Raw genomic sequence first — 16,068 nt, forward strand, 5'->3', positions numbered from 1 at the left:
TATGACGAAGTTAGAATAGCAATAACCAGATTGAAAAACAACAAGGCCGTGGGCGCTGATGGATTGCCTGCGGAGCTATTCAAGTTCGGCGGCGAGGAGTTGGTAAGGCGCATGCAGCAGCTTCTTAGCAAAATATGGGCGGACGAAAGCGTGCCCGACGGTTGGAATCTAAGTGTTCTTTGCCCAGTCCACAAGAAGGGGGATACTGCAAAATGCACCAACTATCGTGGAATCAGCCTTCTTAATATCGCATATAAGGTCCTTTCAAGTGTATTGTGCGAAAGATTGAAGCCCACCGTGAACCGGCTGATTGGACCTTATCAGTGCGGCTTCAGACCTGGTAAATCTACCATCGACCAGATTTTCACAATGCGCCAAATCTTGGAAAAGAGAATCGACACACACCACCTCTTCGTCGACTTTAAAGCCGCCTTCGACAGCACGAAAAGGAGCTGCCTATATGCCGCTATGTCTGAATTTGGTTTCCCCGCAAAACTTATACGGCTGTGCAAAATGACGTTGAGCAACACCATCAGCTCAGTCAGAATTGGGAAGGACCTCTCCGAGCCGTTCGAAACTAAACGAGGTTTCAGACAGGGTGACCCCCTATCGTGCGATTTCTTTAATTTGACGCTGGAGAAAATTATACTAGCTGCAGAACTTAACCGCACTGGAACAATATACTATAAAAGCGTGCAATTACTGGCATATGCTGATGACATTGATATCATCGGCCTAAACACCCGCGCTGTTAGTTCTGCTTACTCCAAGCTGGAAAAAGAAGCGGTAAAGATGGGTTTGATGGTGAATGAGGACAAAACGAAGTACCTGCTGTCATCGAGCAAAGAGTCAGCGCATATGCGCCTTGGCAACCACGCTACTGTTGACAGCCATAATTTCGAAATAGTAAAAGACTTCGTTTATTTGGGAACCAGCATCAACATTAGCAACAACATCAGCACTGAAATCCAGCGAAGAATCAATCTTGCCAATAAATGCTACCTTGGACTAGGTAGGCAATTGAAAAGTAAAGTCCTCTCTCGGCGAACGAAAATCATACTCTACAAGTCACTTATCGTACCCGTCCTGCTATATGGGGCAGAAGCATGGACCATGACAACAGCAGATGAAGCGGCTTTGGGAGTGTTCGAGAGAAAAGTTCTTCGAAAGATTTATGGACCTCTACGCGTTGGCGATGGCGAGTACCGAAGAAGATTTAATGATGAGCTGTACGAGCTATACGCAGACATCAACATAGTCCAGCGAATTAAAACGCAGCGGCTGCGCTGGCTAGGCCATGTTATGCGAATGAAAGATGATGCTCCGGCCAAGAAAGTGTTTCTATCGGAACCCGCCTATGGAAGCAGAGGTAGAGGGCGGCCCCCACTCCGTTGGAAGGACCAGGTGGAAAACGATTTAAACTCCCTTGGTGTGACCAATTGGCGCCGGTTGGCGGAGCGAAGGAGCGACTGGCGCGCCTTGTTGGACGGCCATAACCGTTTAGACGGTTAAGCGCCAATTAAGTAAGTAAGTAAGTAAGTAATATAGCATATATTGTTGTCTGAAAAAATCATAGAGATCGGTCGTATATATATAATATACTTCATATAAACTGTCATTTTGACCCCTTTTTTACGGCTAGAATCTTCAAAATTCATCAAATTTCATCAAATAGTTACGTTTTCGTCATATATTTTTGAAATACGTGATTCGTAGTCATAGTTTTTACACGCAGACCACAAAAAACCTGAAACTTTGCATCCTCACACAAAGTACCTACCTGTTTTTTATTTTATATTTATCTTAAAAATCGTTAAGGTATGTAGATCTGTTCACTATATATTTCTTATGTTATACATCCGATTATTCGGAGATTACGAACGGGATAAGATTATTGTTCAGCCCCATTCATGAAAGGTATGAAGTCTTCGGCACAGCAGAAGACAGTCCCGTTCTTACTTGTTTTTGTTTGTAAACAATTATAATTTATACGTATCTATCTAGTGTTCATGGTATGTATGTTGTATATGTGTGTGTATGTAGGTATGCAGTAAGTGTATGCATACATATGTACATATATGTAGTAAAGATATATAACGTCGTTAACTCTCCCATGTGTTAAAAATGAAATGTCCTCATTTTAAATCTGCTGTATTTGGAGGAGTTCGGCTTCATATGCTCTTTGGAACATTAAGCGTCTCTTTTCCTCTCGTTGGTTTTGTTGATGTTGGCCTAATTTTATGTATAAGTAAATTGTTGAGGTAAAAGTTATTAAGAAAAAAATAATATACAGTGTAAATTTTAATGGATGCTCTTCTATAGGGATAATATATTTATATAATTGTTGGATATTATTGAATTTATAATTCGAGTTTATGCTAGTATTTTCAAGCCATCTACTTGTTCTTTATTATGTGCGTGAATAACATTTTTAATTTCTTCTTGATGATTTACATATGTTTTATTATCTATACTTGTAGAATTCTTAAACTGTATTAAATGTGGTCCGTTTATTTTTAAGCCGTTCCAAGTATGTTCATTAGTTATTACAATAGGGGGACTCACGTAACCGTATAAATGCCTTATAAAGTGTGTAAACGTATAAATTTATCTAGTGCGTAAACGAACTGTCAAATTTTGTATGAAAAATCATTTACACAATTTGTATAAATTTACGCGCACATTTCATTGTGTAAACGCGGTAAACTCAAAGGAATGCAACCTTGCAGACATTACAGCAGGCATTTTCATCAGAAATCTCCAACATTAGCAAGTCATTTACAAGTATATCTTAGTAAAGACGTTTTAGTTTTGATTTTTCACTTAATCGTGGCATTTTTTAATTTGTATAACAATAAAAAAAATGTTGTTCGGCAATAATACAGCCGATAAACAATCAAGTTTATCAAGAGTATTACTAGGTGCGTTCATATAACAGCGTGTGTAAATGGATATAATTTTACACCTTATAAGTTTATATGCTTTCATGAGTCCCCCTAATATTACCATGATCTAAAATTTGTATTGGAATATTATTTTCTTGCATTATGTTACATTGAGCTTGTTGATTTGATAACAGTGGTATTGTGCAGTTATCCTTTAATTCTTGTTTACAAATACTAATGCCTAAGTAATTTTTACATTTTGATACATTAATAAATTCGTTATTACATTTTGAAACCTCCTGTTTTAATTCATATTTTCCTTGTTTAAATGCTAAGGGAATCACTTGGTACAATTGACATTTATTTAAAATTACAGGATATTTGTATATGGTTATTATTTCGGTTTTAAACATGCACACATGGATGTCGGAATATTCTAGAATATTAATTACAGGAATATTATATATTTCCTTGTTAATTACTTCATTTATTTCTTTCAAATTTAATGTTCCTGAATAAAAGTTTCCTAACTTAGCAAAATTTATTGTATTCGTAATACTCGCCAATTTTTTCAGGACTTCTGTCAAAATAAATTCTTCTGTAATATATTTAGGATCGAGAGTTTCAAGGATCTTTTCGAATTGTGAATTTATTTTGCGTTGTTTATTATTATTTTCTATCAATTGGTTTAATCCTGTTTTAATTTCTATTAAGTCATCGTGATCTGGTGTCCCTGTTACGAATTTAAGTATCGAGCCCAAAAAATTAAGAGCTCATTTAGAACGATATTCTGGTGGTACTAATTGTGTTTTTAAGGTTTCTATTATGTTTATGAGTAATTCCTCTTGTTGTGATTCCTGTGTTCCATAGTGTGATGATATAATGTTTTCGTATGGGCCTAATATTTTAGATAAGTTCGCTATGTGATACAGGTAAGCTGTGTTGTCAAACATATACATCGTATCTGATTCAACAAGCATAAACTTTTTACCTTTAAAGTCCGTTATTTTGTCGCTGTTAGCAATTTTCAAAAGTAAGAAAAATATTAGTGCGATTCTGCACATTTTGCTTGTTTCCTAATATTGTCTTTGTGTATAACTTTCCCTCTTGCTGTTAAAATTGTGTCCCCACGATCTTCTTCTACCTTGTGTTTATTATATTTCGTTGCTAATTTATTTCCTCTATCAGTTTTTACGTATATGAAGTCACCTTTTTTGTATTTAATTGTGTGTCTGTTTTTGTTATGGTATTGCAGGAGTTTATCCTGTTTGTCGATTAAAATATCCTTTATCTCGGGGTATTTCTCTCTGTTAAAAAACACTTCTTCAGGTTTGAACCCCGTGGTGGAATGAATCGTCTTGTTGTACTGCTTCACGGCGTTAAAAAGTTCTTCTCCCGGTGCCGTATGATTTTCCTGTGATAGAGCTGTTGATAGTTCAATTAGCGTGCTGTGTATGCGTTCAACTTGAGCGTTCGTCGTTGAGTGGTGTACTGGTGTGAGTGAGTGTTGTATATGTAGTCTGTCATATACTGATTTAGCTGTATGCCCATTAAACACATTCTCATTTTCTGTCATTAAATATTGCGTTAGGGTATATTTGTGCGAGTATTTCTTCAATGTGTTCGTGGCAGTTTACTTTATTTGGAAGTTTGCGTAGATAATAATATTTGGAATATTTACATGTGAACTAATGTATATGTTGTTATTCATGTGGAATATGTCCATTTGTATATATTCGCCTACGTGTGTTGGTATTGGGGTTTTACTATTGGTTGTTTGTTAGGGTGCCTCTCGTAATTATTTTGTAAACATACTACGCAGTTTATTGCTTCTTTTTTACACATTTCTCGAATAGAAGGCCAAAAATACTGAGTAAGTATTTCCTGTATGTTTATTTATTTATTTATTTATTTAAGTTCAGTCTACAGAATTTAATTCTTACAGACTAGATATAATAGTGTATAATTTTAATTTAAATATACTTATACTATCATTAAACTCAATAACGCTTGCATAGGTATGGCATAATCTAACGCTCCTAGCAATCGGCTCGTTCATGGCGTAATTAGTAGAGTGGAATGTGTCTACCAATAAGCGATTATTTCTTAAGTTACGAGGCGGGTCATATAAATTGACCAAATTAGATAAGTCGTCACAGTGTATGTTATTATTAATGACATTATAAATAAAAAGTATTGAGAAGTATATTCTCCTATCATATAGGGACTGCAAGCCCATTAGTTTCCGTCTACCAATATAAGAAGGAAGATTACCTTGCCACGGTAACTTTCTTAGAGCAAATTTCGTGAAAACTTTTTGAACTCTTTCGATTTTGTTTGAGTGGGTTTCATAGTATGGGCACCATATTAGAGAACAATACTCTAGTCTGCTTCGAACAAGAGATATGTAAAGAGCTTTTAAAGTGCAAGGATCTCTGAAATCCATTGAATTTATTCTTATGAACCCTATCATAGAAAAAGCTTTTGATACTATTAAGTCAATGTGTTGAGAAAATGTTAGCTTTGAGTCGAAAATAACACCCAAATCTTTCATTTTGGTACTTCTAGCTAGAGCACAATTGTCTATATTGTAACTAAATATTATGTTGTTAGACTTCCTAGAGAAGGTGACAACACAGCATTTATTGATGTTCAGTTTGAGACAATTCAAAGTGCACCACTGATTCAGTGAATTGAGATCGACTTGTAACTTATGGCTATCACTTGCATCACGAACGGTACAAAAAAGTTTGACGTCATCCGCGAACATTAGGCACTTAGCGAATTTAAAGCAATTCGGTAGGTCGTTAATAAATAAAAGAAATAGCAGTGGTCCGCAGTGAGTACCCTGAGGTATACCTGACCACGCGTCGATAAATAGTCTTGAGGTTATATTCCCTAACTTAATAAATAGTTTCCTGTTTGACAGAAAACTAGCGAAGAAATTAATGAGAATGCCACTAACTCCGTAACTTCGTAACTTCTGCAAAAGTATGGTATGACATACCTTATCGAAGGCTTTGGAGAAGTCTGTGTAAATCACATCAAGTTGTGCCTGCTTTCCGAACGCACCCTCTATACTATTCGATAATAGGGTCAAGTTCGAACAGGTTGATCTTCCAGGAAAGAAGCCGTGTTGATCTTTAGAGATAAAATCCCGAACATGGTCAAATAACTTTGATTGGATTATGTAGTCGAACAATTTGGCCAGTGTCCCCTGTATAACGATAGGCCTATAATTACAAACATCATTACGATCACCAGACTTAAAGACCGGAACAATGTGACATAACTTCCACTGGTCGAGGAAAGTACCCTTATTGATACAATGCTGGAAAAGCTGGGATATGGGATTAGCTACAGTATAGCAGCAACGCTTGAAAAATACAGGCGCAAATCCCTCGGAGTCATGTTTGGAACTGGACTTTAGCGATGAAATAGCGGATAGTACATCCTCTTCGGCGATTGAAAAGGAGGTTATAAAAGGTAAAGGTATGGAATGAAATGTAGGCAATATAGGAATGCTATGATTCTCATAAACTTTCTGAAAAAACTTTGCAAACAAGTCGCAGGACTCGACAGTATTATCAGAGATAGCGCCATCATATTCCAAGTTCGTTGGGAATCCATTTGTTTTCCTCCTGGAATCTATGAATTTCCAAAATCCTCTCGGATTGGACTTTAAATTCGTTTCAACGGTATACATATAGTGCCTAAATAAGAAGTTATCAAGATGATCATACTCCTTTCTCAAATGAATGAAGTTAAGGCGATTGATTTCAGAACTATTATTCTTGAACTTCTTAAAAGCCTTATTCTTTTTATTTCTCAAGTTAGAGAGTCTTAGATTGAACCAAGGTGGCTTGTTTTTAGCTGCGCATCTTTTTAGGGGAACAAAATTAGAGATGGCTTCAGAAAAAATGGAACACAATATCTCGTAAGAAGTATTGGGACAGCCGGAATTTTTCAGAAACTGATACTTTTAAATTATTAGTAACAAATATTAGATCTAGGATTTTATTATTGTCATTCTGAACTCCGTTACGTTGCAGGAAACCATGAGAGAGCAAAGTGCTTACGACATAGATTTCGACGCTGGAGCTGAGATTATGCGGTATTAAAGTTTTATTATGATTTTCCCAAGAGATATTGGGTAGATTAAAGTCGCCTAAGAAAATAATTTCATCACCAGACTTTAGAGAATTTGAGATTGCAATCACATTTTCTAAATGTTTTACATACATTTCTATATCACTACCAGGAGGAATATAAGAAAATAAAAGTATTAATAATTTGTTGCTAGTAAATTTAACTCTAACACAGATTTGATCTAACAACCCATCGGATAAATCAAGACTGATTGCGTTACTGCACAAATGTGCTCTTACAGCCAGTAAAACACCACCACCCTTTTCGTGCCCAGTAGCTAGAACATCCCGATCCTTTCGGTACACATTATAGTGATCATCGAAGTATTCGCTTGAAGATATGGCACAGTTTAGCCAAGTTTCAGTAATAGCCACGAAGTTATATTCATGCAATGATGTATCGCGACGAGTTTGGCCCGCTTTGGTGCGCATGCCACCAACGTTCTGATAGTATAAAGAGTATTTTGAGCTAATTGATACGTTGATATTTTGCGGCACCACAACATTTATGTTATTGTTGCTGCCTCTCCCCGCTTTTGAAAAAATTTAAACGGCTGCACTGTTACATTGGCTGGCCAAATGTTAGAGCTTAAAAGCTTATCGCAAAGTATAGGAGAGGTTCCAAGTTTAAAATTTACTCTTCTTAAAGAGTTAGTATCGATACCTCTTTTAATAAGCGCATTACAATATAAGTTTGATGATTTAATTGACGTATGCTTGGAGACGTATTCCACTATATCATTAGCAGTCACTGACGGTTTAAACGAAGCCAAGTGTAACCATTTTATGGGAGAAGCAACAGCAAGTTCTTCGCTTAAATTGCATCCAACAACAACTCTACGACTCTTTGCATTCTTTGTTGCGCTTTTCTCCCTATTTTTCTTAATGCCGAGATCGGCAGAGCTGGCATCAGCTGTATCACTATCACCCTTTCTCAAATTTTTGTTATGACTGTTAAGAGCTTTAGAGCACGCAACATTAGCAGTAGCAGCGAAAGCAGCACCGGCGGCAGCAGCATCAGAATAAGAGCGAGGTGAAACAGTCGGTGTGCTAGACGAATTGGAGATAGCTTTAGAGCACGCAGCAGTAGCAGCACCGGCGGCAGCAGCACCAGAGTAAGAGCGAGGTGAAACACTCGGTGTGTTAGACGAATTGGAGATAGCGTTGACATTTGCATTTTTGTCATCTAATGATATTGTTGGTGGTTGAATATTGCTATGAGAGCTTGGCTTAGCAGAAGAATGGCTCTCTGTGACAGCCATACCAGATGAACCATTTGACGGGAGATTAGTGATTTGCAACGTTGCTGATTTCGGTTCAATAACCTTCGCCTTAGAGCGCGTCACCATGGCGCCGTCTACAGTAAGAGAATCATTATTTTCCTCTTGCTGGCACTCACCGCAATTAAACAATTTCAAAAATGTGTCTAATGCACTGATATTTCTAAGAGCTTTATCGATTTTTGATTGAGAGAACACAATGGCACAATTGTCACATCTAAACATTATATTTTTATTGTTTTTGAACAAATTTAAAGAACTTGCCGATATGTTTGCACATTTTGAATGAGTTTTAGACTTGCAAAAACCACATTGAAAATGGTTATCTTGCAAACACTGTGTATTACATTTTAGACACGTTTTCATTGTAAACAAAACCTTTAAAATGCGAAAATAGAAAAAAGACTCAGAGCGCGAAAGAACACGCCCGTTCGCTACGCTGACTTGTGCGATGCACGATGTTGTTTTTATAATACCTATGTGATCTTTTGTGAGTTTGTATGATAATCTGTCTTTGTTCGTTCAGATCAGTTACGTCTTGAAGTTGTGTTTGTGCTACAACAATTTTACATGTGGCGAAAATGGAGCTGATATCGTTTTTGAAACAAAATAAAATTTCTTCATCTAATTTTAGAGCATTTGTTACTCCTGGTCGCATAATTGATTTTAAACTTGAAATTAGGGTCTCTTTATTTTTATAATAGATTGTATGTCGTGTATTATTTGTAAAGATAGTCTGTGACACAATTTCGTATTTATTTGCGTCGTGAATTGGTATAATTTGGTTGCGGAAAGAGTTTAAAGGTTGTTTGACCCCCCTAAACTGATCCACAGGTGAGCTTTCTGTTGAGTGTTCTGAACAATTTGTTGTGTTATTGATTTGTTGTCGTGAAAGTGCATCTGCAACAACGTTCTGGTGGCCAGGTTTATAAACAAGCTTGGCACCGTATTCTTCAATTAAATTCTTCCAACGCTTTAATTTGGCATTTGGATTTTTTTCAGAAATCGAAAATATTAGGGATTGGTGATCCGTGTAAATTGTTAAGTTTGCTACGCCGTACAAATAGTTTCTAAGTTTTTGTAAGGACCAAACAATTGCTAGTAGTTCTTTCTCATTTGTACTATAGTTTTGTTCTGTTTCATTTAGTGTGCGTAAAATAAATGCGATCGGATGGCGATTTTGAGATAAAACTGCCCCGATAGCGAAATTGCTAGCATCGGTTTTTAAACTAAATGGTTTAGAAAAATCGGGTTGGAAAAGTTCAACCTGCTCTTGTAAGGGGTTTTTTATCTTTTCCAAGGCTTCTACTGCTGCTGTTTCTAATTTTATTGGTACCTTAGTACTTTGATTTTTCGATACCATTCCTAATTTTCCTCTCAAATGGATTGTTAGAGGTTTCGTGATTTTGGCAAAATCTTTAATAAATTTCCTATAATAACTAGCAAGTCCTAAGAAGGATCGTAGTTCTTTTGAATTTTTTGGTTGTGAATAGTTTTTTACAGTTTCGATCTTTTTTGGGTCTACTGTGATTTTATTGTGTTTTATAATATGTCCAAGGTATTCAACTGAATCCTGGAAAAAATTTGACTTTTCGTCAGAAATTTTCATGTTAGCATTATGAAGTGCGTTTATTATAATCCGGATGTGTTCCATATGCTCTTCTGGTGTAGGTGAATAAATTAGTATGTCATCAACAAAAATATACGCGAACTTCCGATATATTCTCTAAGAATGTCGTCAACGCATCGTATAAATATAGAGGGTGCATTCTTTAATCCGAATGGCATTCTGATAAATTCATACTTTGCGCCGTTGACAGAGAATGCTGTCTTTTCTCGATCAGATTCTTTAATTAATATCTGATGAAACCCTGATTCTAAATCTATTGTGGAAAAAATCTTTGCTTTTCCGAGGTTTTTTATTGTCATATTAATATCTGGGATTGGATATCTGTCAGTAATCGTTTGAGAATTTAACTTTTGGACGTCAACAACCATTCTTCGTTTGGCCTTCCCTTGGTCATCGGTGCCCTTTTTTGGAACAGTCCATATAGGTGAGTTATATGGGCTTTTGCTTGGCTGTATTATATCATCATTTAAAAGTTTCTCAATTTCTTTCCTGACAAAATCGTGATCAGATATAGGATATGGATACTGAAGCTTGTATTTTGGTTGTAAAAGGCAATTTTCCATTAGTATTATTATTTCTATTCATTAGCTCTTCGACCTGATCTTTAAATTTTACATTGTTTATCGTATAGTTAATCTTTGGTTCCACTTTTAAGGTCTTCTTTTTTTGATATTTTAAACTATAGTCAAATAAATTAATTTCTGCTTTTATTACACGTAATCCCTGTTCACCTAAAATCATATCGTAGTCATTTAGTTTGTGGCGGTTTACTAACTAGCCTTTTTACAATAGTCAATGAGAGTCATTTTACTTCGCGACACGATTCACATGTCATTCAATGATAAATGTCAAAATGAGTTATATACTTTTTTTCTCTTTGTTCGAGCTGCCGTGACAAGCGCACGCATTCATCATAAAATTGTAAAAACTAAATCGCAAACATTGTGGTTCATCCGCGAATAAAATCAAGAAATATTTATACAAAGTTATACAGTGTGTTTCCTTGATTCGGCAGCGATAAAGCGTTTCATTAGAAACCATCATTTGTTGGAATAATTCTGCCGACAAAGAAACCCACATTGGTGACCCCGACATACAACAAATACAATACAGTGAACAAGGTGCAAATACATATTCGCATTGCCCTCATCGTTTATCGACTCGGGAATGGAATAAACTTACCAAAAACATTAAAGCATCGATATTTTCACAAAACCAAAAGTGAATTTAATTAGAAAAGTGCAATCAAAATCGTTTTTTTTGCAAAAGTCAAAAAATTAAAAACGCACAAATTTCACCAGCTGATTCACACATTACGTCACTTGTGCGCAACAAAATTAAATTGTTTGCAACACAAAAACATTATTATCCAAAAAATTGATTTGGGAAACGTGCCCAACAGAAGCCAAAGTGGAAGATAACCAGTATCTTGACGATTTCAACCGGAGCTTTCGGATGATATTCAAGATGGACGAATCGAACAATTCAAATGGACAATCAGCATCAAACGTAAGTACCGCTAGCAATTTTCCTTTACCTGAAATTAGTAGAATTACAATAAAGGCACCGACGTTCGTAAAAAATGAACCGGATTTATTTTTTATTCAAATGGAAGCTCAATTTACCAACGGTGGAATCACTAGAGATAACGCTAAATATAATCATGTCATTGCTGCACTCGATCCTCAATATTTGTCAATGGTTTCTGATTTGATTCGTAATCCGCCGGACGACGGCACAAAATATGAAACATTAAAAGCGCGTTTAATTAATGAATATACAGCATCTGATCAAAAGAAATTAAAAGTTTTGTTAACAGAAATCGAACTCGGTGATGACAAACCATCTCATTTATTGCGTAAAATGCGTGATTTAGCACGAAGTTCTATGAGTGATGAAGCATTAAAATCACTTTGGATCGATCGTCTACCCGAAAATGTGAGAGCGGTTGTAGCCATTTCTAACGATAATTTGAACACATGCGCCACTTTGGCCGATAAAGTAGTGGAATTAACTTCTTCGAAACAAATCTCCGAAATCAAAACGGAAATAAACCCTTCTTTGTCACAATTAAAAGCACAAATTGATGAACTCACAAAATCGTTTAATGACTTTAGGGCAAGTCGAAGTAAAAGTCCCAACCGAGACAACAACAGTAACAGACGTTCTCGATCTAAATCAAATAGAAAACATCCATATTGCCGTTATCATTACAAATTCGGGGCACTTGCTCGCAAATGTGAACAACCTTGCCGGTTCAAAAAACCTGAAGGCAGTTCAAACGATAATTCGGGAAACTAAAAACCACTTCGCCACCGACGGTACACGAAGTGGAATCAAATCTCACTCGCCGTCTCTTCGTCACTGATCAATCAAATCATCGCAAATTTTTAGTCGACACTGGCGCAGACTTATCAATTTTGCCAAAAAATTTATTCAATAAATTAAATAAACCAAATTCCTATAAACTTTTCGCCGCAAACGGCACACCCATAGAAACTTTCGGTAGCATTACTTGCAATGTCAATTTAGGACTAAGACGTGATTTCATTTGGACATTTTTGATAGCAAATGTGTCCAAACCCATTCTTGGCGCTGATTTTCTTGATGAATACGGATTATTGGTTGATATAAAAAATAAACAATTGATCGATGTTCATACAAATTTACGAACTAAATGCAATTCTCATCTTACACATTAATAATAAATGAATTTGTAGATCTCACTCTGCCTCCAACTTTCAATAAACGTGATAATTTGAAACCTAGTACGGTAAAACATCAAATTATTACAACGGGTCGTCCCACTTTTTCACGAGCACGTCGTTTAAACCCTGAAAAACTTAAACTAGCTAAAGTTGAGTTCGAAGCAATGCTAAAAGCGGGAATTTGTCAACCAAGTAAAAGTCCTTGGGCAAGCCCATTGCACATAGTACCCAAAAAAGGCGGCACATGGCGTTTTTGCGGTGATTATCGTGCTTTAAATGCCGTTACAATTCCTGATCGATATCCCTTACCTCACATCCAAGATGTAACACACATATTTGCAAACAAACAAATTTTTTCAAAAATCGATCTCGTTAGCGCATACAATCAAATCCCAATAGCAGAAGAAGACAAAGAGAAAACTGCAATCATTACACCCTTCGGCTTATTTGAATTCAATGTGATGACTTTTGGTCTCAGAAACGCATCTCAAACTTTTCAACGTTTCATGAACAGTATTTTTCACGATCTTGATTTCGTCGTTGTCTACATCGATGACATTTTCATAGCTTCAAATGACATGAGCGAACATCGAAAACATTTGAAAATTGTCCTACAACGTCTTAAAGAAAAAAACATTAAAATCAACCTTGCCAAATGCGAATTTGGACAACAAACAATCACTTTTCTCAGTCACATCGTCACAAAAGATGGCATTTTACCAAAAACTGAAAAAGTTGACGTCATTAAAAATTTCAAAAAACCTGAAAAAGCACACGAACTCCGTAGTTTTTTGGCAATCCTTAACTCATATCGTCGCTTTCTACCAAATGCTGCTCAAATCCAAGGCAAACTTCAGCTGCTAATAAAAGGCAACAAAAAAAAAGATAATTCGCAAATTGCTTGGAACGACGATGCATCTTTAGCATTTGAAAAATGTAAAGCTGATATCGCCAACGCTGTCCTGTTAGCTCACCCAATTCCCAATACAACTTTGGCATTACACGTGGATGCTAGTAATCACGCAATAGGCGCAGCCCTTCACCAAATCAACAATGGTCAACTTCAACCATTAAGTTTCTATTCCAAACGATTAACCGATACCCAAAAGCGTTATAGCACCTATGATCGTGAACTTTTGGCAATCTTTCAGGCAATCAAACACAACAAATTTATGATCGACGGACGCAATTGCATTGTGTATACTGACCATAAACCATTAACATTTGCCTTTCGACAAAATCCCGACAAAGCTTCACCCAGACAAGCACGTCAACTTGATTTCATTGGTCAATTCACAACGGACATTCGTCACATTTCCGGCAAAGATAACGTTGTTGCAGACTTATTGTCGCGCATTGAAGAAATCAAAGTCAACGATATCAGCTTAGAACTTCTAGCAAATTCTCAAATAAACGACAACGAACTAAATGACATTCTGGAAAGAAAAATCCCATGTTCTTTAAATTTGAACAAAATTTATCTTCCTGGTTCTAATCTGCACGTTTATTGCGACACATCTTCTAAGCAAATCAGACCCTTTATCGTCGGTAACATGCGAAAGAGAATTTTCAATCTTGTGCACAACATCTCGCATCCTGGTAAAAGGGCTTCTGTCAATTTATTAACCGAACGTTATGTATGGCCAAACATCAAATCGGATGTCTCTAAATGGTCAAGTGAATGTGTTAATTGCCAAAAAAGCAAAGTTCACAAACATAACAAAACTGCTTTAGCTAATTTCAATGCACCTGACGGTCGTTTCAAACACATAAATATTGATATCATTGGACCTTTGCCGTTATCCAAGGGATTCCGTTATTGCTTAACATGCATTGATCGTTTCTAACGCTGGCCAGTTGCAATCCCCATCGAAAACATGACAGCTGAAACGGTAGCCAATGCACTCATTCATGGATGGATTTCACACTATGGCGTACCATTACATGTCACAACCGATCAAGGTCGACAATTCGAATCGAATGTATTCAAAGAATTGAATCGTCTTCTTGGTTGTAAACACATCCGTACCACTCCCTATCATCCACAAGCCAACGGCTTGATTGAACGTTTCCATAGAACTCTGAAGGCATCAATCATGTGTCATCAAAACGAAACTTGGTATGACGTGTTACCTTTAATCATGCTCGCATTAAGAACGACAATTAAAAATGATTTACAAGCTTGTCCAGCTGAATTGTTATACGGCACAACTTTAAGATTGCCAGGCGATTTTCTCGATGACAAAACTACTGATCTCTCGACAGATTTTGTTAAAAATCTAAAAAACGTCATGAACCAAATCAAAACCATTGTCACTTCGAATCACTCTGTGAACCATTGTTTCATTCAAAAAGAACTTTCGAATTGCACACATGTATTCCTACGTGATGATTCCGTTAGAGCACCATTTAAACAGCCATATGATGGCCCATTTGAAGTTGTTAAACGAAAAGAAAAAAATTTCGACATTCGGGTAAATGGAAGATTGGTAACAGTATCATGTGACCGTTTAAAAGCAGCTGTATCATATAAGGATAATAATGAAACGAATACCAAAAATTTTATTGTAAAAAATAATGTTAAAGAAAACAATGAACCTCTTAGTCAAAAATTTGAACATGCCAAAAAATCCAATAACGTTAACTGTGTACCCACAGAAGTTAGAACACGATCAGGAAGACTGATTAGAAAACCCAATCGTTTTGTAACTTTTTCAACGTGATCGGTGGATCACTGGTGGGGGAGTATGTGGCGGTTTACTAACTAGCCTTTTTACAATAGTCAATGAGAGTCATTTTACTTCGCGACACGATTCACATGTCATTCAATGATAAATGTCAAAATGAGTTATATACTTTTTTTCTCTTTGTTCGAGCTGCCGTGACAAGCGCACGCATTCATCATAAAATTGTAAAAACTAAATCGCAAACATTGTGGTTCATCCGCGAATAAAATCAAGAAATATTTATACAAAGTTATATAGTGTGTTTCCTTGATTCGGCAGCGATAAAGCGTTTCATTAGAAACCATCATTTGTTGGAATAATTCTGCCGACAAAGAAACCCACAAGTTCATCAATTTCATAGAAAGTTAAACGATGCCCGTACATCTTTATTATTTTTTTAGCCTTTATAATTGAATGACCATGTAGGGTTTTGGTTTTAAATGGTTTTAATTTAATAGGTTTTGCTATATTACAATTTATACTTATGTAATTGCTAGTGGAGCCAGTGTCGATTAATAAATTGGCGGACGTGCCGGTTAGGCCGCATTTTGTTTGTTAGCAAGGCAGCCCGTTTACTCGCCTAAAAAAATACTGCCTGTTTCAAATTGTTCTTCGTAATTTGACAAATGTACCGACTCGAGGTCTTCTTTATCTAATTTATTAATTTTTTGGATCTTCCTATCTTGTGGAG

Source organism: Eurosta solidaginis, chromosome X, assembly GCF_040869045.1.
Source record: "Eurosta solidaginis isolate ZX-2024a chromosome X, ASM4086904v1, whole genome shotgun sequence".
NCBI lineage: Eukaryota > Metazoa > Arthropoda > Insecta > Diptera > Tephritidae > Eurosta > Eurosta solidaginis.